A 15,813-nucleotide genomic window follows, 5' to 3' on the forward strand; every position below is an offset into this window, starting at 1 on the left:
TTGAGAACGATTTGATATGCCGAAACTGTTTCCTCCCAAACCCTAACGATTCTGATCTTTCTCCTTTAATCTCCTTCACACCACAATAGGCTCTCTCCTCTCTCTCTCTATCTCTGAAAACGGCGACAAGACACCCTAAAACCCTTAATTTGTCGCTTCTCCACTTATAACACGATTTAGGGATTTTCCTTGAACCAAACCGAACCAAACAGCAATTAAAATGAACCGGACCAAACCAGAAAACATGGTGTCGATCGATACACCAAGGGTGTCGATCGATACCCACACAAAAACCTTAAAAATTGGTTCGCGGATGTTACAATTCTCCCCCACCAACAAGGATTCGTCCTCGAATCCCGCAAAACCGTCCAACTGTCAAGGACCTCCGTGCCACCGTCAACACGGCCCGCACGTCCCCGACCGGACTAAATACCGTCAGCCAAGGTTTTCCGTGCACTGTCGCAACAGCCCGCACACCTCCGACTGAACCATGAGGTCTCCCTCTAGCCAATATACTCACATCAAAGACACTATTTGCTCACAACTTAGTGCTTCCCCCGTCCGTGGTCGCAACCAACGAATCATGCCGGCTCGCTATCAGGTCAACCGCCTTAAACTACGGCATCCAGGAAGTCACTCACACACACTCCCCCCGCTCTCGGGTCGCAACCCTCGAGACATACCGGCTCACTGCCAAGCCGCGGCTCACAGCTACGGTATCCAGGGAGTCTCAAATTTCCCGCTCTTGGGTCGTCACCCTCAAGCACGCTCTCGGATCGTCATCCGAAGCCTCATACCACTCCCACTCTCTGGCCACAAAGTCCATCGAGCTATCGGTATCACATGAGTTGGGCCCACACGGCCTTGAGCAAAACAAACCTGATGCCATCGAGTATCTCCCGGCTAGATCTACCTCAACACTTCCCACAAAAATTCCCCTTTTAGAAACTTTCTAATTCTGGAAACTTTCCTTTTGTGGTAACTTTCTATTTATGGAAACTTCCAAAAATAGAAACCCGAGCTATTTCTCTTTTTCCCATGACGACAACAGTCAAACATAAAGGAAAATACTCATCTTATTAATCTCAAAATGTCATAATCGTTACAACCTCAACGAAAATACAACAGAAACAATAAGATACAACAATCCAATCCATCAACCCGCATTCCGAACACCACCTCATCTTAGTATTGAGTCGCCCAACCAACCACCCCTAAACGACCAAGTATCAAGAGAGATGGGCTGGAATACTCCGTACCCGCTCCAGCCACGGACTATAACTCAGACCCGGCTAGACAAGCTCAAGTCGCGGCCTGCTTCTCAAACCACTTCTTAAACCTTGCCTTCATCCTCGCCTCAGACTCCCAAGTCTGCTCCTCTACTCCATCACAGTCTTACAGGACTCTCATCAAAGGAATCTTCTTCTTCCGAAGTTCCTTGACTCTCCTCCCGAGTACCCTCAACGGTCTCGCCTCCAACGTCATGTTGGGCTGAAGATCCTCAGGAATCTTAGGCAACAGCCGGTCACCCTCGTGAAGACACTTCCTCAGCATCGACACATGAAATACCTTGTGGAACGCACGCATAACCTCAGGCAACTCCAGCCGATATGCCACTGGTCCCACCCGCTCAACCACTCTGCACGGACCCATGTACCTCGGACTCAACTTAGTCTCTGACAATGACTTGAGGTACACTCTATCGTCAACCTGAAACTCAAGATCCTTTCTCCTCTTATCAGCATAGCTCTTCTACCGATCCTGAGCCTCCCTCATATTCAGCCTCAGAACCCGAATCTTCTCTGAGGTCTCCTGAACAAAATCCGCACCATATATGCTCCTCTCCCCCACCTGAGTCCAACATAACGGTGTACGACATGGTCTCCCATACAAAGCCTTATAAGGAGCCATCTTAATACTTGCCTGATAACTGTTGTTGTAAGCAAACTCTACCAGGTTCAGGTGATCTGCCCAATGGCCACCCCAATCCAACACACAAATCCTCCAGCGTCTGGATCGTCCTCTCAGACTGTCCATCTGTCTGGGGATGATAAGCTGTACTCATATGCACCTTAGTGCCCATCTCTGCCTGAAATACCTTCCAGAACACCGAAGTGAACTTAGAATCCCTGTCAAACACAATGCTCGTTGGCACCCCATGCAATCTGACTATCTCTCTCACATACTTCTTAGCCAAGACCGCTGCTCCATCAATCTTCTTAATGGATAGAAAATATGCTGACTTAGTCAACTGGTACACAATGACCCAAATAACATCAAAAGTTCGTGACATTGGCAATCCTACCACAAAATCCATCGTGATCATATCCCACTTCCACTCTGAAATGGGTAGACTCTTTAGTAATCCGCTTGGAACCTGATGCTCAGCCTTCACCAGCTGACACACGTCGCACCTCGCGACCCAACTAGCTACAACCTTCTTCATCCCGACCTAATAATAGTACCTCTTGAGATCACGGTACATCCTAGTCGCTCCTGGATGAATAGAAAAACATGCTCGCATAAGCCTCCCTCAAGATCTCCTATCTCAAATCCTCATCCTTGGGCACACAAATCCGACCGTGCACCAAGATAGTACCATTAGTTGAGACCTAATACTCTGAATCAACATCCTTAGAGACATTCACCAGCCCCAAATCCTTCTCCTGAGCCAACCACACCCTGCTCAGAAGATCCGCTCCATAAGCCGCCTCCTAACCCAATGGTTCTCGAGGAACCACACACAAGCTCAACGCACTGACCTCTCCTACCAGAGACTTCATCTCATGGTCCTGTAGTAACCTATCAAACCAAGGAAACTCCTGATCTTAGTGACATTCTGTTGTCTAGGCCAATCCCTGATAGCCTGAATCTTCTCCGGATCTACAGAAACTCACTATGCAGAAACAATGTGACCCAGAAAGCCCATCTCACGCTGCTAAAAACTCTACTTGCTCCACTTAGCAAACAACTTATGCTCCCACAGCTTCTCCATAACTGCCCTCAAATGCACTGCATGCACCTCAGGACTCTTAGAATAAACCAGGATATCGTCGATGAAAATGATGACAGATACATCTAGAAACTCCTGAAACACACTGTTCATCAATCTCATAAACGCTGCTGGCGCGTTAGTCAATCCGAAAAGCATCACCACAAACTCATAGTGCCCATACCTCGTCCTGAAAGCAATCTTCCTCACATCTGCCTCATCTATCGGTATCTGATGATAACCCGACGCCAGATCTACCTTAGAGAACCGAGTAGCACCTCCCAGCTGATTCAACAACTCATCAATCCTGGGAAGAGGGTACTTGTTCTTGACAGTGACCCGGTTCAAACCCCATTAGTCAATGCACAAGCGGAAACTTCCATCCTTCTTCTTAATAAATAACACCAGTGCTCTCCACTGTGATACACTATAACGTATAAATCCCTTGCTCCATAAATCCTCTAGTTGCTTCCTCAGCTCAACTAAACAAATACTCAAGTATGCCGACATCAACTCGCCGCCACCTAAATATCAACCCTCTTGTTCGTCCAAGAACATCTAGTAACTTGCCACTTAGGGAAACTTCCCCAAGATAACTTATTCCAGAAATAGCTTTTCCACTTGGCAAATCTCCACAGTAAATCATCAATACGAGCGTAATAAAACAAACAAGTACCATACGTTCGCATATTCTGATTCACCGCGTCAAATGCTTTGCAGGCAGCTAACTCAAACCACTTGACTTATTCCCTCCAACAAGTTTACCAAAACCTTGGATCTAGCAACCCTGTCCAACTCCAATGAACTTCATCCAGCATCGTTACAACGATTAGTTTATCCTGCCATGAAGGCTTTCCGTGAACTTATGTATCTGGCAAACATGCCTCTCCCGGCTCAATCCTGCTGTAACTCCCCTTCCCGGGACTCCGACACCACCGGCCTCACAATCCTGGCACACAGCCAAACATTCATAAACGCTATGGTCATAAAACCTTGTCCCAAAAGTCAACACATTCAAAACTCGAGATTAAACCACCGTCAATCTCTCAAGGTCTACATTCAATCGTTATGTTTATACTCACGTCCTAGGAATTTCTTGCTCCCAACTCTTCGACTCTTAGGTCGCAACCTTCGAGTCATACCAATCTCACTCTCAGACCAGCGTTTTCGAGTTATACCGTCTCACTCTTGGACCACAATCCTCAAGATCTCGGTATCAGGGGAACTACTCATCCCCTCAGGAGAACAACATCCCCTCTGCCACTCTCGGAGCACTCAGCCCCTCAAGCTATCGGTATTCAGGGGAATCACCATCCCCTCAAGAGCAACAATCCTTAACGACTATAAACATTTCTCGACACAACTACCTCCTATGGTCCGAGTATAACATTGCAATGTTACACCTGCCCACTCAACTTATATCCAACTGGATTAACCACCAAGCAGAGAAGTATCTGCTCCAACTGCATATGTCCACCTATCCGCCTCTCTAGGCCCGATACCTCTTGAGAATAATCTCATACCGGTCATCTACAACCGCTCCATCCTCTTAACATAAGGTGGAAAGGCCTCAACATCCGCAGCCCTCGACTGCACCCCACCACATGCGGCACAACTGGAGCCTACACTGGTACCCCTCTCGGTAACCGCTCCAACAGCACGCCAACAGATCCGCCAAGCGATCATCTCGACCCTGGGCTCCACCTGCTGCAACCCCACACCTGGGTTCCCAGCACCCCCGGCACGCTCACCGGCTAATCCCCTCTGGTCCCTCCTGATACGCTTGCGACCCTCTGACGTACCTCCTCGTGGAACTCTGGACCACACACTCGCTGGCCTCGGGACCCGCCCGACAATGACCACGACCACGTCCCCGTCCACGACCAACTACTCAAACACCTTAACCACTGATCTTCCAAGAGCAGAGGCTAACAAGCAGAAAACAAATCAATACCACACAAAGAAACATAACAATAACTCACCGTGGAATCTCATTGAAGGCTCGAAGAGGATGTTCTAAGACTCCATGCCACACACAATTGACTAACTCACATAATCAATTCAAGCATGCAAATCCCAAACATCTACAGCACAAAGCCTAGTGAACCCAAACCTAGAACCGTAAGGGCTCTGATACCAAAATGAAACAACCCGACCCCTTTTTTTTAATAATTAAAAACAATATATAATTAAGCATCCCATACTACTTAATTAACCAACCCAAACCACAACTCAACATTAAACCAGCAATAACATTAAGCACAGCGGAAACATACCAATAATACAAAACCAACAGATCATCAATACAATAACATTCCTAACCATTCTATCCGGCAACCTACCATAATACTAACCAAGGTTCCAACAACACACAAACGAGATCCTAGATCATCCTCCTCCTCATCGCCATGATTCCACGATCACACTTTTGCCTTTACCTGCACACCACAAACAACAATTGAGATGCGTAAGTATTATCATAAATACTTAGTGAGGCCGTCCTCCCATCTACTAGGTTATACACACAAGCATATGAGACCCTCATGCTTAAGCAAAACAAACAACACACAACAATACATCAAACCAGGAAAACAAGTCTCGGCTGAGACCATGTCGACCGATGCCTCACGGTGTCGATCGATACTACAAACAATGGTGTCGACCGATGCTAAACAGTGTCGACCGATGCCTCTTCTGCAGACACGATCTGCGCGAACACGAACGTCGAACTCCCCTTCCAAATCATCTCGAATCCGTCTCAAACTCACCCAATTACCTCGGAAATCACTGGGAATCACAAAAGCAACGAACCCAAGCAACAAAACAACACAAACAGCAAAGAAAACACCCAAACAAGAGAGATCTCATGCTTAGATCAACCATGGTCAAGCACTCACCTTATCAACTGATTATAACAACCAATACAACCAGTTGAGACCCTCCTAACGTCTGAAACAGCCCAGAAACGCCCTACAACAAGCCACACAACCAAAAACGACTTATAGCAAAACTGGACAGAAACATCCGAAAAGAACAGTCTCAAAGACGAAACCCTAAAATAAAAACCAACCGTTAACTATCCAATCGCTCCGGTCAAAAGCTACCCCTAGACGTCACGAAGCTTCCCACAAAATTTCAGCACGATCAGGCACCACACGAGACCACGATCTCAATTACAATCTCCGACGGTCCCAACTCGCGTCTGAGAAAACATGTCTCACGAAAACTGCCAATAACTCATCGAGTTTAAATCCAAATCTACTTCTGTAAAAAGGCGAATGACGATGAAAGACTTGGGAATAAACCTACCAAATTTCATTACCTTTGAGAACGATTTTATATGCCGAAACTGTTTCCTCCCAAATCCTAACGATTCTGATCTTTCTCCTTTAATCTCCTTCACACCACAATAGGCTCTCTCCTCTCTCTCTCTATCTCTGAAAACGGCGACAAGACACCCTAAAACCCTTAATTTGTCGCTTCTCCACTTATAACACGATTTAGGGATTTTCCTTGAATCAAACCGAACCAAACAGCAATTAAAATGAACCGGACCAAACCAGAAAACATGGTGTCGATCGATACACCAAGGGTGTCGATCGATACACCAAGGGTGTCGATCGACACCCACACCAAAACCTTAAAAATTGGTTCGCGGATGTTACAAAAATAAAGACTAAAACAATGAGTGCTTGCAAAAAAGATATAAGGAGTGAAAAATCTCGATAAAAAAAAAAAAAAAAAAAAAAAAAAAAAAAAAAAAAAAAATAGAATTTGTGAAAAAATATCCTTTTCGGTTCCCTTTTCAAATATACCCCCTTTTTGGTCATTTTTTTTTTTGCCCTCATTTATTTTTTAATGACAATTTTACTCTTAGATGAAAAATATTTTAATCAATAAAAAGAAAAACAAAATTTTCCCACCAAAAAAATTTCCGACATATTTTCCCGCCAAAATTTTTTTTGTTAAAAAAAATTTGATAAAAATTTTCGGTTTTGGCAGAAAATTTTTTTTTGGCGGGAAAAAAATATAATTTTTGACGGAAAAAATTTTCGATTTTGGCGAAATTTTTTTTAATTTTTGGCGGGACTGTACATTCTTGCTGTCACTCAAAAAGGGTAATTTGGTCATTTTAAATATAAAGAGGGGTAGTTTTAAAAATGGTCAAAATGAAGGGGTATTTTTAAAAAGATGTATGGAAAAAGGGGCATTTTTGAGAATGCCCCATAAAAAAATTGTAAATTAGGAAATTCCTATGTGAGGAAAATATGCGTTGTTAGAAAAAATAGTATTATCACTTATGGATTATACTTTTTGTAAAAAAATTCATCTTTAGAAGAGCTATCCTAACTAAGATGAAGTGAAGATAGATAACAATAAAAGGAAATTTGCACATACCAAAATGAAAAAGTCGTGAAAGTTAGTCATCATACAATAAATTAATTTATGACGAAATGCCTTCGGTAAAAAAATCCGATTATCCAAAATATCTAAAACTATAAAGAGCGTGAAACAAAAAGATGCTATTTTGATAAATGTTGTAAAAATCTAAAAGTTATGTTAGAGTTTCTTTTAATTGTATATTTGAATTGAACTATTTGCCATGTTAAATTTAAAATTCAAGGAATTTAAAGTTTTAAAAATAAGTAGACATTTCTAAACATAAATTTTAATTTTTCAATAGATATTGTTAGTCACACAAAAAATATTATCAATTAAAATATTCAAAATTATTAAAAGACCAAAAAACATAAATAAATGGTACGGAAATGACAAGATAACGTGTGTATGATTTATAAGATTTAAAAGTTATTTATAATATTTTATACAAATAGAAATGTAGTTTTGTATATTTTTATAAGGTTACACATATAGTTTGTTAGATCTTACAATTTTTAAGGGTATTTTCAAATGTTTATTTAAGAAGAGACTGTTCTGAAAAGAGAAATGGGGAAATAGGCATTTTTCAAATATTCTCGAATAATAATATGAAAGTTTTGAAACTAAAAATGTTTCTTAGTCATTTGTTAAATACATATTATTACCAACATATTTATAAAACAGTTTGTTACTTATATAAGTTTTACTTTTTATTTCTCTTTTAAACAACATAAATGATATTCAAAAAAAAATCATTACAGAAATTTTGAGTAATATTTTCAATAGATTGCTATAGATATACTAGCGCGGGTTAATAACCTACACTAATGACAAGGGGTTATACCGAGAATGACGAGGAGGAACAGAAGATGAGAACGTGTTTGCTTATCATCCCCATTATGATATGACCTCTAACTGGTCATCAGCTACGCACTAAACCATTGAAACGATGTTGGACCGAAGAAACTGGGATATATTAATTTGTTTATTATTTTGGTGAGACCATAGCCGAAAGAGTCCATCTAAGTTTGTGAATGGTAGATGTGCTAGCTGATGGGTATAGTAGGCCTGGGCATTCGGAGTAAACCGAGAAAATCGAACCGAGAAAACCGAAAATTTCGGTTCTCGGCACTGATTGTGAGGGAAAAGCCAAACCGATCGGCGAAATAACTTTAGTAATTCGGTTATCAATTTGGTTCGGTTCGGTTCGGCAGACGATAACTGATCGGTTTTTCGGTTAATAGATGCATCATATAAAATGAAAAAAACCCTAGATTTCTCATTTCTTCTTTTATTTTTTTCTCTGCCTCCGAGAGAAAACTTCTTCTCTGCCTCCTTCTTCTCATTCATTCTTCTCAATCTTTCTCATTTGATTATTCGTTTTGCTGCATCTTCCCACCTATTTATGTATCTTCTTCTCTTCGTTGTCATAGATCCATGGCCAGTGTTTTGCACAACAGTCTAAAACGTTGTTAGCCTATCACCATCAGTCATTTATAATCAATTCTCTCTGACAACTAAACTGTGGTCCAGATTCACCGCTACTAGCTTCCTCAACACCAAACTAACGATTGGTAAATCTTCAGATCTAATCGATTTTCATCTTTTTTGTTGTTTTCTTTTCTTATTTCATAAGTTTAGATGAATGATTGCATGTTTTTTTGATGATGGTAGGCCTCGATGAAGGCATGTTTTTCACGGGGAGATCCTACTGCCAGATGCTAATGCTACCGTCGCCGTCGAAGATCCGCCGCTGTCGAAGATCCGCCACCGTTGAAGTTCCGCCGCCTTGGAAATGAGTAGGGGCAAGGAGTTGATAAAACCCTAATTTTTGATGGATTTTGGTTGCAATTTAATTTGGGCTTTGTTTTGTAAAATTTGGCCCACTAGTTTAGTGGTTTGTAATTGTAAATTTGTTATTTTTAAAGCCCATTCTTATAAATTTGGTCTAATTCGGTTTAATTAAACCGAATTAAATTAAAATTCGGTTTATTTCGGAATTGATTTTAAATCCAATAACCGACCCGAATAAACCGATTACCGAATAACCCGAACCGAACTTTTATTCGGGTTAATTCAGCTGAATTTTTAGATAACCGAAATTTTGAAAAACCGATTAAACCGAACCAAATAACCCGTTTAAACCGAATGCCCAGGCCATAGAGAATAAAGACTAAAACAATGAGTGCTTGCAAAAAGATATAAAGAGTGACAAATCTCGAGAAAAAATTGTAAATTAGGAAATTCTTATAGATACTAAAAACAATGTGAGAAAAATATGAGTTGTTAGAAAAAATAGTACTATCACTTATGGATTATACTTTTTGTAAAAAAAATCATCTTTAGAAGAGCTATCCTAACTAAGATGAAGTGAAGATAGATAACAATAAAAGTAAATTTGCACATACCAAAATGACAAAGTCGTGAAAGTTAGTCATCATACAATATATTAATTTATGACAAAATGCCTTCGGTAAAAAGATCCGATTATCCAAAATATATAAAACTATAAAGAGCGTGAAACAAAAAGATGTTATTTTAATAAATGTTATAAAAATTTAAAGTTGTGTTAGAGTTTCTTTTAGTTGTATATTTGAATTGAAATATTTGCCATGTTAAATTTAAAATTCAAGGAATTTAAATTTTTAAAAATAAGTAGACATTTCTAAACATAAATTTTAATTTTTCAATAGATATTATTAGTCACACGAAAAATATTATCAATTAAAATATTCAAAATAATTAAAAGACAAAAAAACATAAATAAATGGTACGGAAATGACAAGATAACGTGTGTATGATTTATAAGATTTAAAAGTTATTTATAATATTTTATACACATAGAAATGTAGTTTTGTATATTTTTTATAAGGTTACACATATATTTGGTTAGAGCTTACAATTTTTAAGGGCATTTTCAAATTTTGTTTTTAAGAAAAGACTGTTCTAAAAAGAGAAATGGGGAAAGAGGCATTTTTCAAATATTCTCGAATAATAATCTGAAAGTTTTGAAACTAAAAATGTTTCTTAGTCATTTGTTAAATACATATTATTACCAACATATTTATAAAACAGTTTGTTACTTATATAAGTTTTACTTTTTATTTCTCTTTTAAACAACATAAATGATATTAAAAAAAAATCATTACAGAAATTTTGAGTAATATTTTCAATCGATTGCTCTAGATATACCCGCGCTAACCTAGTTTATATTAAATAAAAATAGAAGCTATAAGATCCTAAAGCTGTCCACCTAGAATTTTAAACAATCAATAGGAATTTGACATGTCAACATTTAACATTTTCGAAATATTAAGATTTTATTTTGTAAAAAGGAAAAACAATAACTACAAAAATAAAATTAATGTAAAAGTTATAATAATATTACATGGAAATAAGAATAATAAAAATATAAAATAATATTCATATTAAAACGTAATATTTAATCTCTAAAACTAATCATATCATTATATAGTAGATTTCTTACACAACATAAATGTAATTTTGCAAATATTAGTTGATATAATAGCTAGTCGATTTAAATATATATATATATATATATTCTTCTTTTGTGTTTTTCTAGAAATTGTACAAAAGTAAAACCTTAAATTATGAATGTATCTTAGTTTCTTATATATATACTTAACATTATATTCATTATCAGATCATGGCTACCTAATACCTATTGTTTCTTATTGAATTGTGCTATTTAAAAAAAAAAATATACATACTAATCCATTAATAGTATTAAATCGTAGATTGTATGGAATCAACGTTGTAAATTGATGCATGGAAATAGATGCCGCTTCGACCGGTGAATTTTTAACTTTAATGTTTGATTTTATGTTTGCTATATTGTGTTCTAATGTTTTAATTGTTGGCAAACAATCTTGACTTGAGCTGAAAACTTTTTGGTGAATAATAATCTTCTTACTTTGTTTTGACTGGTCCTTGTTATAGTAATCTTCTTACTCTGATTAGAAGGATCATAGCTTTCAATGCTTTCACTCTTTTTGTTGCATTACCTGTGAAATTTCTGAGCCACGGTTTCGTTTTTCATTAGTAGCATATTGAGGATTTAACACAGGAAAAAATTTCACTGCAAAGGGATTTTGATGCTTCACGTGCGATGGCAGAATCCTTAGCATAAGAAAGTTCTTCGATGACAGACACTTATAACGAGCATATATGTAAACATGCAACCTTGTGGTATCCTAGAGATAAAAATCCTACTATATTAATTGGGAAGTACAAATATGAAACTAACCTTAAAATCTGTAAAAAAAAATACATTCAATTGCCATTAGAAAAACTTAATTAATATTAATTAATTAATTAATTAAATAAATATAATTAATTAAAAACGAAAATTAGAGACACATAAAATAAAATAAATTGTACAAAAGTAAAAAAAAAATCTCTAAGAATCAGAACTAATTCGTACTTAAAAAGTAATTAACAGCTAAGATTCTAAAAATATAATCGAATAAAATCTCTATAACCACAAATTTTATCAAAAAACATTTCCAGCACGGATTAAATTTTTTATCAAAAATCTATTCGAATAAAATTTATAACAGTTCCGTTTAACGGCTTAGATTTTAAACATTAATAAATAAAAAATAAAAGATATAGATATAGTATCTTATCTATTTAAAAAAGTTATATTTTTCTTTTAGCCACACCGTTTTTTAGGAAAATAAAATTAAGCTGAGGTTTAAATATATTCAATGCTTGAAAATGCTTATTCAAAAAGGTTTTTCATAACCTTCAATAGCTATATTTAGTTGTTCTTTTTACATATTAGTTATATATTTTTACTTACTTCACAACTATAACAAGAATTGCGTTTAATTGACAAAGGTTTAAACAATTTTATTCATTATATGCAAATATTTTATTGACAGGTCTTCAATAAACAGTTTTAAAATACAAAAGGTTTAATATAAGCAAACCGAATTTTTAATCACAAACCATATTAAAAAAATAAATTATTACAAATTTTCATCAAAAAAAAGTTCAGCCCGCGATTTTCCACGGGTTAGTACCTAGTAGAATATTATTTAAGAGTGAGAAATTATAATACTATCAATTCCGTAATTGAGAAATAACTTAAAAACCAAAGAACATAAACAAATGGTAGAGAAATGATAAGATAATTTATGTGTGAGATTTAAAAAGTTTTATAAAAAAATTATAAAGTTTTACATTGTAATTTTGTATGCTTTTTATAACACATGTATTTTTTTAGGTCTCTGACTTTTAAAGCATTTTTAAAGAAAAAAAATTAGGAGAAGACATGTTTGAAAGCAGATATTGGAAAAGATTTATTACTCAAAAAATCACAAAATTATAGTATGAAAATTATGATTTTTTTTTTTGTTATTTATTAGATGTATGTTATCAGTTATCACCAACACAGTTTATATAAAATAATATTTTGAATAACCTTATGTAATTTTTACCTTTTCTTTTTTATTATTTTTTTCCTACAAACAACATAAATGATGCTTAATATAAATAAATGAACATTTGTGTTAAAAAAAATAAAAACCAATACGTTATAATACTTTTGCATATTATCTGTCATAGTATAGCGTAAATTATTTTAAAGTCTAAAACATATTTAAGATAATCAATACAAGCATACCCGTAACGTTGATTAATAACCTAATATCATAAAATATAGAGGTAAAGGCACTACCTAATGCTGTCCTAGACTCCTAGTAACTAGTAACTACTATATAACACAACTTTATAACATAGCCGATAAACTTAAATTTAATTCTAAGACCATAAAATTTACAACATATAAATTTCTAATTTTATTTACTAAAATTGTCTCAATTCATAATTTTAAAAATTGTAAATAATTAAAAATATATCTATAAATTAATAATTATTATTTTATAGTATAAATTAATAATTATAATATAAATTAATAAAAATATTATAATCCTAACATTATTAGTTTATAGAAGTTTTACTTTAATGGAATACATAGCCGTATATATAACCTATAGTTTAGAAATAACAACATATGAGTCAACCAACGACTCATCAGATTTTGGGTGTTTCTTTTATTTGGTCTTCGGCCCACTAAAATGTGCGTGGCTCTCAATTGTTTGTGTCCATGTTTTATACGTTTTAGACGACTGTAAATCTGTGAAAAATATTTCAACGTTTTTGCATTAATGGCTGCTGCACTAAACCAAGGGAACTCACTTAATTTTATTACAAACCTATGATAAAAAAAAGAGGATAAAACAATGTGAACGATTTACCAAAATCAGTATAACATGTAAAGAGAAAAAGTCAGTGTGACGTTTCTAAGAAATCATAAATGTACACAACTTTGCCAAATCAGTGGCAGAAACAATCAATTCTGTATTAAATTAAACTAAAGTTCAGAATATTCAAAGATTTATCATAATAAGATTCATGGTGACAATGGTATTCCAAAACTATGGTCTTTTTATCACAAGTTTAATAATGGTAGTAGTCTATTAAAATTTTACGTAACTAAGAAATATATTAAAAAAAAGTCTCTCTCCAAAGGCGATTAGATCTTCATAACCCTAATCGCTGCCGCTAACCGACCTCTCGCCGGCAGGCCCAGCCCACCCATAAAGCAGCCAAAGCATTTACTTTAGGCCACACAATATAATAAAGTTTTTAGGGCCACGTTTATAAAAGATTAAGTAGCTCAGCTGTCTCGGTGTCTTGCAATTAAATGGCATGTCTTCGGTTCGAGCCAGTTCACCTGCACGTTTTTATTCCTCTTTTACAGTTTTATTTTTTCCGTTTGATTATGTTTTTGTTTTCCATTTTTTTTGGTAAGAGACTAAGTTGTCGAAACTTTTTCAATTAATTTTGTTAAATTCCTATTTTTAACAAAAATTTTCCAAATATTAGATTCTACTAGATATATAAATATTCAATTCTTCAAGCAAAACTAAAACTAAAAAAATTTACACAACTGCTGGGTAACTGGGTAATTTTTTGTTTTTTCTCCTCCTTAACTTTAAAAGGGCTATAGAGGTGTTGAATTTCTTAAAAAAGATGGAGGGTTGTTATCCAAATACATGGATTGCTTACCGTATATTGTTAACAATTCCAGTTTCAGTTGCTTTTGCAGAAAGATATGATTGAAGAACTCGAGTATGATAAGCTAATCAATGAATTTGCTGTAATGAAAGTTAGAAAAGTTTTTTTTAGATTGTTTTACATTGTTAAAGTATTCAATAATATTTTAAAATATTTTTAATTATCCTACTATATTAATTGAGAAATACAAATATGAAACTAACCTTAAAATATGTAAAAAATTACATTCAATTGCCATTAGAAAAAATTAATTAAGTTTAATTAACTAATTTAAATAAATATAATTAAATTACAAATAAAAAACACTCACATATCAAATATTAAAAAATCTAAAAAAATCTTAAAAAAATATTTTCTATCTCTAATAAATTATGGACGAAAATACTAATTATTTTTTTAAAAAATATATAAACCAATCAGAATTTTAAAAACTAAGATTTTATATCCAAGTATACAATACAATTATTTTTAATAACTAAATTCAAAGATTTTGTTAAGATTTCAAATTATGATTCTCCTATCATTTTTATTTTATTTTATTTACAAATTGTTTAGAACTTTCATATAATACTTATAATTTTTTTTTTTCAACAAAATGCATATTTTTTTCTGCATATGTTGTGATTTAAATTTTGTAAAATGGAGATATATTACTCAATATATGAAAATGTGTGTTTTAATTTCCATATTGGCAGGTTGGTAAAACTAAATTTATTTGATGATAAATTAATAATTTTTATTTACACACAATTATAATATTCAAATTACTATTTTATATTTCACAAAATATTATGCAAATACAACAAATAAACAATATAAAACTGTAATAATACGTCAAAAATAAAATACTATAATATTCTAAAATAATTAGTATTCAAATAGACTAATAGATTTACATAACAATTAAAAATAAATATTATCTCAAACAAAATAATTTTTTAAAAAATAAAACAATAATTTTTATTATTACACTATATTTTTTTTTTAAAATGTTGACCCGTGCTTAAAGCACGGGATATATTCTAGTATTTTAGTATTTTAGTAAAAAAAAAAATCTTAGATTTTACATAGAAAATATGCTTTAGGCCACCAAAATTCAAGGACCGGCTCTGCTCGCCGGTTGGTGAGAATTTCTCCATGTCCCGGAAAAAGAAAAAGAAGAGTTCTCTTCGGACTCGCCCCTTGATTCCGGGGTCGTCCCAATTTGCGCGTTTCTTTTCGGCGGCGGCTCTCCTGGCTGCGCCGCGTTCTTCGGGGGATGACTCTTCTTCCCTGATTCCCGCTAGTCCTTCTAAAGTCTCGGCAGCCCCAGCTTCCGCTCCGCCTCTTGCAGA

At 35.0% G+C, this 15,813-nt stretch overlaps 1 long non-coding RNA gene across 1 annotated transcript; it reads left to right on the forward strand.

Annotated features, from left to right (window-relative positions):
* Positions 1-8,662: 8,662 nt before the first annotated feature.
* On the forward strand, positions 8,663-9,314 carry LOC109128189 (uncharacterized). Its single transcript, XR_002034676.2, has 2 exons — positions 8,663-8,946; positions 9,047-9,314. It is a non-coding gene; the product is annotated as an uncharacterized LOC109128189 (long non-coding RNA).
* The last annotated feature ends 6,499 nt before the right edge of the window (positions 9,315-15,813 follow it).

The sequence above is a fragment of the Camelina sativa genome, chromosome 12, assembly GCF_030686135.1.
Source record: "Camelina sativa cultivar CO46 ecotype springtype chromosome 12, ASM3068613v1".
NCBI lineage: Eukaryota > Viridiplantae > Streptophyta > Magnoliopsida > Brassicales > Brassicaceae > Camelina > Camelina sativa.